The 7,992-nt window shown below is 56.0% G+C and overlaps 1 protein-coding gene and 1 long non-coding RNA gene across 2 annotated transcripts in view; one reads left to right on the top strand and one right to left on the bottom strand.

Moving 5' to 3' along the window:
• Positions 1 to 602: 602 nt before the first annotated feature.
• Positions 603 to 4,018, bottom strand: LOC108528621 (uncharacterized). The gene is made up of 3 exons (XR_001885236.1): positions 3,870 to 4,018; positions 1,568 to 1,642; positions 603 to 690 (listed from the first exon to the last, which is right to left on the bottom strand). It is a non-coding gene; the product is annotated as an uncharacterized LOC108528621 (long non-coding RNA).
• RNF26 (ring finger protein 26) overlaps positions 682 to 7,992 on the top strand; it is a 22,390-nt gene continuing 15,079 nt past the window's right edge. The window contains 3 exon segments of the mRNA XM_017870497.1: positions 682 to 829; positions 2,188 to 2,298; positions 7,335 to 7,476. The gene's annotated coding sequence lies outside the window, so the exon portion shown is untranslated.

The following is a 7,992-nucleotide window of genomic DNA, read 5'->3' as shown; positions in this document are numbered from 1 at the left end:
CGCCCCGCGCGCCGCAGCCCTAGGGGGCGGGCCCGGGCGCCGCCAGCCCGGGAGCTGCGCCCAGGAGCGCAGCCGGAGGTAGGCCGGAGCCGGACTCCCAGGCTCCTGGCTTGGGAAGGCTGAGGGGGTAGTGACAGGTGTCTAGGGGTCTGACTGACCGAGGTGGCAGCGAAGTGAAGCTGTCCCGGATGCCCGGAGTCGCCCCGGGTCGAAGCCAGCTAGGCTCACCCCTGTTGAGCCCCTGCCAGCCAATGTAGCCTCTGGGGGACCTCCTGGGGGAGGAGCAGTAGCGGACCTGGTCCTCGGTGTCCCCAAGGGGCCTCCCGATTGGCTCCCCTCCCCTGCCACAGAGAATTCAGGCCGGCCTCGATCGCTTCCCAGAACGATTGCACCACTGTCGCTGCCGCCGGCCTGGCACTGCCTCAGCCTCACAGTGCTGGCAGCTTTGGGAGAAGAACCCTGCACCAGTCCCACAGACCAGAGGTACCTGCATGGGGAGTGGAGACGGTGCCTTCTGGGCTGTCCCTTCAAACCCAAGCTGCTGCAAGTCTAGCCTTTGACCAGAGAAAGGAAGGAGGGGGCTGAATTCGCAGGCCCAAGGTGTTCACACTTGTCCAGACCTGGGCCTTGAGAATCATGTTTCCTCCCTCTTCACTCTGGAGCCTACCCTGGGACTCATTTTCCCCTCACCTAAGAGAAAAGAAACAAGAAGAAAGAGTTAATGGACGAGGGTCCCCAGCCTGACCCTGCAAACCTGTTGCTGTTCCTGACAATTGAAAGGATCCCGGCAGCACTGACCCCCACCCCGTCTTCCCCAGCCCTGTTGATGGTGGGTCTATAGCTGAGGGAAGAATCAAATCAGCCCTGCTTGGGTGGGGAGCTCTGCAGCTGCTCTTCTCCCAAAAAGACTTCTCCCTGGGTCTTCTGGCCTCTTGAACTAAGGCTCTAGGGAGGGGGAGGGGCTCTTGCCTCACTGTGACCCCCGCAGCCTGGCTTCAGAAAAGGGGTCCACATCTCCTGGTGCGCCTTCACCAGGGAGTGCCAAATAGGGGCCTGGATTTGGGTAGAGGTGTGTTGCCCAGCGGGGCCACCCCTCTGCTGGCTGCGGGAGGTGGAGGGTGAGCCGGCAAACCCCAGAGATGGCCAGGTGACTTGAGAGCATGCTCGGGGTGGCGTTTTGATGACGCAGAGATGACTGGCAAACCACACCAGCCTTGTCATTCAGAGCTTTGCTGACCCCTCCTCCATGGCCATTAGTCTCCAGCCAGAGGCTGTGCAGAACCCAGGCCCGCCGGGCCAGAGGCCTGGAGCCTGGAGCCTGCAGGGAGAACAAGAGGAGGACCCTGGCTCCCCCTCCAGAGTGAATTTATGGACTGGCCCCAGGCCCAGAGCTGAATAGATGAGAATATTTTGTCTGCTGGGCTGGAGTGGGAATGGTTGAAGGATGCCATTTGCCCTGGCAGGCCTGGCTGGGCATGGAGCTGGCTTCCCTGCCCAACCCCCTTCCTTCACTTAACACCATTAACTAATCATTCGCCTCTCTGGCCTGAAAACAAAGCCAGCTAACCACCAAGGACAGTCAGTTCTGAATTCTTCTTCCGCTGGAGGAGAGTGAAGCCAGGTGGGGGTGGAGGATTTTTCTCTGCAGTGAAAGGGAAATGAGGTTAGAGCCTAGAGCCCAGGGTGACGTCCCCTCCCCTGCATGGCCCCACCAAACAAGCACAGAAGACTGTCCTTTAAGGAAGCCAGTAGCCTGGGGCTGTCTAGGCTGCTCGGGAGTGGGTCATAGCCTCAGGATAGACAGCTTCGGGATGGTCTCATGAGGTGGGCACTTTGGGATTCCAAACTAAAGAGGGGTCAGGACCTCGGAGAGGACTCAGGAATGGAGGCAGGGAGCAGGGTGGAGGGAGCGGAAGGTGAAGGGGATCAGCCCTCAGCTCCCCTTAGAGGCCGGAGGCTAGCACTCCAGCAGCAGCAAGAGAGAGAAGGTGGCTGCCGGACTTCCAGCAGGACAGGACTGACAGCCAGCAGAAGGGAGTTGGAGGAGGAGGCCATGGCCTTCCACCCTGCAGGGCCCCAGCACATGGTCTGGGCTGGAAGAGCCTGGCTCAGATGTAGGCCAGGGCCAGAAGAGGCCCTGGGGGCAGAGTCCTAATTCTTATTCTTTTTTCCCTCCTTGGGTTGCAGGCAAGAAGGCTGCTTTCCTCCAGCCCCATGGTGGACCTGGGCCCCTCAGACATGAGGGACCCTCCTGCGCATGATGCCCTCTGCATGTCTCTGGTATAGGTCTGATCACAGGTGGGGAAATTGAGGCCAGGTGGGGCGGGTGGCGGGGGGTCCTGGTTGGGCTCCTCAGCCACAGTCTCCTGGGTGGGTGGAGCTTTCAGCTCATTGTAAGGAGAAGTAGAGCCCTGGGGAGTTGGAGGTAAAAAGACAAGGATGGACCTGTCCCCAGAGGGCGGGAAGGGGCAAGACTGGAACCCAAGTGTCCTCTCTCAGCTCCAGCATAGGGAACTTAGTGACCTCCAACCCATCCTTCTGGATCCAGGGGCCTTGACCAGGATGTGAGGATGTGAGAAGGGTGGGCTGGGCTGAGGAAGGAAGCTGATAAAGAGGTGTTTGCAGCTGCTATGAGAACATGGGGTGGGGGAGTCCCAACAATCTTGGCAGTTATGGAGACTGGGGAACCTCCTGGCCAGGCCGGATAATAGGATCCGGCCTGGGTCTTTGGAGGGGGGGGAAGGTGGAGAATGTTTCCAGAATGTGGGTGTGAGTAGGAGAAGATTGTACTGAAGGAGTGAAAACAGGGTGGAAAAGGGTGGGAGGGGGCAGGAAACCGGATACTGTACTGGGGGGCCAGTGGGAGATGTGGGGGAAGAGATTGAATCGGGGGAAGCAGCCCTGCTCCCGCCGGACGCTGTCTCACCCATGTCCTTCGCACCTGACCCAGGGCAGGAGGAAGGAGGCACAGCCGAGATGGAGGTGCACCCCACAACACCTTGGGAGAGAGGGAGGGTGGCCTTCTGGGGGATGGGAGGGGCTATTTTTAAACTTGGAAAACCGTGAGTTCATCTCCATTCTGGAGGCTGCAAAGGCCCCATTGTACAGGGGTCTAGAGAGGGGAGCAGAGGGAGGGGCAACGGGCACAATGGGGAGGATTATGTTGGAGCAGGCGGGGGGTGGAGGGCGGAGAGCGGGGGAGGGGCTGTCTTCGTCACAGCTGGCCTACTGAACTCTGGGGTCGAGCCAGGCTGGGGCTTGAACTGGGGGGCAGGGCCCACCCTCACAAAGATCCCTGTTGGGGAACTGGGGACTCTGACATCCGGTGGCCCATCATGGGGAGGGGGCTGACGGTGGGATTCCCACAGCCTGGCTTTCCCAGGGACCGCAGGGTCTGTTCCCAGGCTCCCAGCATTCCGACGACTCCCCTGAGAGCTGCTGGCCTCTTCCCTCCGCCCCTTCCCTGCCAGGGAGTGGGGGGAGAGAAGGAGAAAGGATGTGGATGCATCAGGACTCTTCCTGGGGATGATGGACTCTTAAGCCAGAGGCGGGGATTGGGTGGGCAGCAGTGGGTGGTTAGGGTAGGTTGAGGGGGATTATAGCCCTCCCATCAGAGCCCCCAACCCCGCGGACCCCTCTTCGGACCAACTGGGGACTGTCCTTCTGGTACTCCCCGGCCTTAGGAGCCTCCGCACGGGGGGCAGCCCACCTGCCGGACCTCAGGCCTCCGGCACCCAGGGTCTCCACCCAGGGGACCCGGCCGCGGCGGGAAGGCGCCGGCGCTAAGCTCCCCAGGAGCCGGCCTCGAGGTCCCGCCCGGCGGAGGCAGGGGGCGGGGATCCGGCCGCTCGCCCCAACCCAAACATTACCATAAATGCTCAGGCGACCGCGGGTGGATGGGAGCGCGGGGACCCTGGGGCTCTCCGGAAGTCCCGGATCCGGTCCCCAGGCCCGACCCAGCGCGGGCCAGCGCAGTGATTCCGTCTGACCAGCCGTCCTCTATACAAAGCGGTGCAGCCAGGCAAGGCAGAGCTGGGGTGGGCGCGGGGACAGGGTGGAGAAAACCCAGGCCGTAGGGGGCGTCTCGGGACTGCCTCCTGGGTAGGCAGTGAGACTGTGACCTCTGGTTAAAGAAAGAGTGGGGCCTTCTAGCCAGATGGCAGCGTCGGCTCCGCGGGGGCGCGGCTCGGTCTCCCTGCAGCTCTGCGTGTCCCGCTGCTGTTAGCGGTGATACCCTGGGTCTCGGTTCCCCGACCCCAGCACGTAATCCCCTTCCCTCTCCTCTGCCCCCCAGCCTGCACTTGGGGAAATGAAGGGTGATGGGGGCGGGGGTGGTAGCAGGATGCTGGGAGTTTACACCTCTCCCCTTCAGGGAAGTTCACATCCGCTCTCCAAAATACCGCCACCCAGGGAGAGGAATGTCCCCAGAGAGCTCTTCAAATTTGACTTTGAGTCGTCCCTGAGGGAAGGGCCAGCTGGTCTACAGGAGGGAAACCTGTGGGAAACCTGGGGGCGCCATGTTGCCGTCTTCTGGCCCCTCTCCTCCCTGAAGGACGCTCGGGCAGTTCCTCTTCCCTGCCACACGGGGCTGCCAGCAACCCAGGGGGAGCCTTGGAGAAGGTGGGTTCCATCCCACCCCCGGCGAGGCCTGGGACCCTCACTGCTCCTGCCAGGGCTGATATTGGAGCCGGGAGTAGAGAGGGGAGGAAAGAGGCCGGGCGCGGTGGCTCACGCCTGTAATCCCAGCACTCTGGGAGGCCGAGGCGGACGGATCACAAGGTCAAGAGATCGAGACCATCCTGGCCAACATGGTGAAACCCCATCTCTACTAAAAATACAAAAATTAGCTGGGTGTGGTGGCGCGCACCTGTAGTCCCAGCTACTGGGGAGGCTGAGGCAGGAGAATTGCTTGAACCCAGGAGGTGGCAGTTGCAGTGAGCCGAGATCATGCCACTGCACTCCAGCCTGGGCGACAGAATGAGAGTCTGTCTTAACAAAAAAAAACAAAAAATTGTGTTAACAGTTGACACTGTGGTGTGTACCTGTGGTCTCAGCTACTCGAGAGACTAAGGTAGGAGGATTGCTTGAGCCCAGTAGTTCAAGGCCAGCCTGCACAACATATGGAGACCCTCATCTCCAAAAATAAACAAATAAATAATTGTGGTAAAATGCACATAACAGAATTTTAGCCAATTTAAACGTCAGCGTTCCGTGGTATTAAGCACATTCACAATGCTGTGCAATTATCACCATTATCAAGTTCCAGAATTTTGTCCTCACTCCAAGGAACTAAAATTTGAACCAAGTTTTATCTAACTAACTCCAAAACCTGCACACTCTATGTGTAATAATTACAGCTTAATTAAGAGCTCAGTTGTGTGGTAAAGACAGGAAGTGCGACTGGGATTCAGAAAAGGGAGTGTCAATGTGGACTGTGCTGGCTAGGAAAGTCTTTCCGGAAATATGAAGCCTTCAATGAAAGGTCCGGTTTAGATAGGGAGGAGTGACGAATGATCTTTTGAGGTAGGGGAAATGACAAGCAAAAAGAGAGAGATGGGACCCATGCAAGGGGCACCTATATGGACAACTACAGAATTTCCCTATCGGAAAGTGTCAGAGTAGCCATCCGGCTAGAAGATGGAGTTGGTGGGGAGGCTAGGTGGCTTGTCTTGAGATTATATTCACATAGCAATCCCGCTACTTTTTTTTTTTTTTTTTTTTTTTTTTGAGACAGGGTCTTCCTCAGTTGCTCAGGCGTAAGTGCAGTGGCTTGACCTCAGCTCACTGTAACCCCTGCCTCCTGGGTTCAAGCGATTCTTCTGCCTCAGCCTCCTGAGTAACTGGGATTACAGGCACACCACCACGCTTGGTTAATTTTTGTATTTTTAGTAGAGGTGGGGTTTCACCATGTTAGCCGGGCTGGTCTTGAACTCCTGGCCTCAAGTGATCCGCCCGCCTCAGCCTCCCAAATTGTTGGGATTACAGGCGTGAGCCACCTCACCTGGCCTAGTCCACTACTTTCATTTCCAGTATCCATTTACTTGGAGCTCATTGAGGATAGCTTTATTTATGTATTTATTTTTACGTGGCGCCTGTCAGGGCCTGGGTTTCACTGCCACACACGGGGCAGTGCATGGTGAGCTGAGGCCCCTAGAAGCTCTGGGCACTGAATCTCACTTGTGGCCACTGGCAAAGCCCAGGATGATTTTCATCCAACCCCGGGCTCCCCAACCACCAGAGGGATGTGAGTGGTTGACGCAGCCAGATCTACCTAATTGGAGAGGGGGCTAGCTTTAGCTACACCATTACCCCTTGGCATCACCCTTGTGAGTTACATGGCTAAGTAGAAATTCAGCACGGTAGAGGGTGCATGCACGTGGGAGCTTGGGCAGATGAGATGGGCTTAGGTTATAGGGGAACAGCTTAAGATAGGGTGGGCAATGGGGAGCCACTGCAGGTTCTTCAGCAATGGAAAAATGATGTGACATTGGAATTTAGGTTTACCGTGGTTTCTTGATTTCATCTTGGCCTGAGAGCGCCCCCTGGTGCCACTAGTTTGAATTGTTTTCTCATCTTACAGAGCAGGTGGGAGGATGGCGGACTGAAAAGCGGGATTGATGAATCGCAGAAGCCAGACTCTTGGGTCCTATTTCACTTCATCCTGGGTAATGACAGCCTTGCAACAAAGCTAGGGATGATATGCGGGCAGACAGGATTTGAGGTCAAGAGGGGCATTGTAGTTCCCTTCTCTGTCTCATAACTCGGTGCATATGTGTATTGTGATTTGGGATACAGCACACTAGTCAGGAACTAAGCTGGGGGCTGGAGACAGGATGATAACTAAAAACAAAGGTCATGTGCTTGAGAAACGTACAGTCTTGTGAGGGCGACATTCAAATAAATAATTATAACACAAAGAGCTGCGTACCAGGGTGCAAATATGCACATAAAACAGTTACTTAACCCAGCCTGAGGTGACGAAAGAAGGCTTCTTGGAAGAGTTGATGTCTAGCTTCATTTTAGGTGATGAATAGGAGGTAACTAGGTAAATGGGGGTGGGCTGTGCTGTCTGAAGTGTGACAGAGCTCGCTATGTGCAGGGGGCTGCTAGGAGTTGGTTAATATTCTTCAAGGGAAGGCTGAGGTTAGTGAAGGATGAGGCCAGATTACAAAGGATTTGTAAACCATGGTCAATTACTCAGAGCAACAGGCTGTGTATAAACGGTAGTGTTAAGCAAGGGAGCAACCACAAGTGACTTTAAATCCATTAGAGCTCAGGCCCCAGAGGGACAGAACAAAAGGCCCCTCTTACTAAGTTTCCATTTCCCTTCTCAGATCCCTCCTTTCCCTTGGGTGATGAGGTCGAAAACAGCCAATCCCTTCTGGGGAGCCTGCCTCCTGCACACTGAGTGTGGCCTTATTTTACCTCCAACAAGCCAGTTCATTTTATCATAATAGTCCCACAGTAGAATCAGAGGTAAGTGTGGGGAGGGGGAGTCTTCCCTTATGTCATCCACATGTGACTGAGATCCCCTTGGCAACCTCTTGGAGGTGGGATACAGCACTTCACCGAGTCCACTAAAAACAATCCTTGCATCAACTCCACACAGTGGAGTACTATGCATCTGTTAAAAGAATGAGGACAGGCTGGGCACAGTGGCTCACACCCAACACTTTGGGAGGCCGAGGCAGGCCCATCACTGGAGGTCAGGAGTTCGAGACTAGCCTGGCCAACATGGTGAAATCCCCTCTCTACTAAAAATACAAAAATTAGCCAGGCATGGTGGTGCATGCCTGTGGTCCCAGCTACTCGGGAGGCTGAGGCACAAGAATTGGTTGAACCTGGGAGGCAGAGGTTGCAGTGAGCCAAGATTGTGCCACTGCACCCTAGCCTGGGCAACAGAGCAAGACTCTGTCTCAAAAAAACAAAAACAGAAACAAAAACAAAACAAAAAACAATGAGGACAATCTCTTTTTTTTTTTTTTTTTTTTT

The sequence above is a fragment of the Rhinopithecus bieti genome, unplaced genomic scaffold (genome assembly GCF_001698545.2).
Source record: "Rhinopithecus bieti isolate Rb0 unplaced genomic scaffold, ASM169854v2 scaffold_5002, whole genome shotgun sequence".
In the NCBI taxonomy this organism is placed as follows: domain Eukaryota; kingdom Metazoa; phylum Chordata; class Mammalia; order Primates; family Cercopithecidae; genus Rhinopithecus; species Rhinopithecus bieti.
The sequence above is the reverse complement of the archived record's forward strand: the minus strand, read 5'-3'. Positions and strand labels throughout refer to the sequence as shown.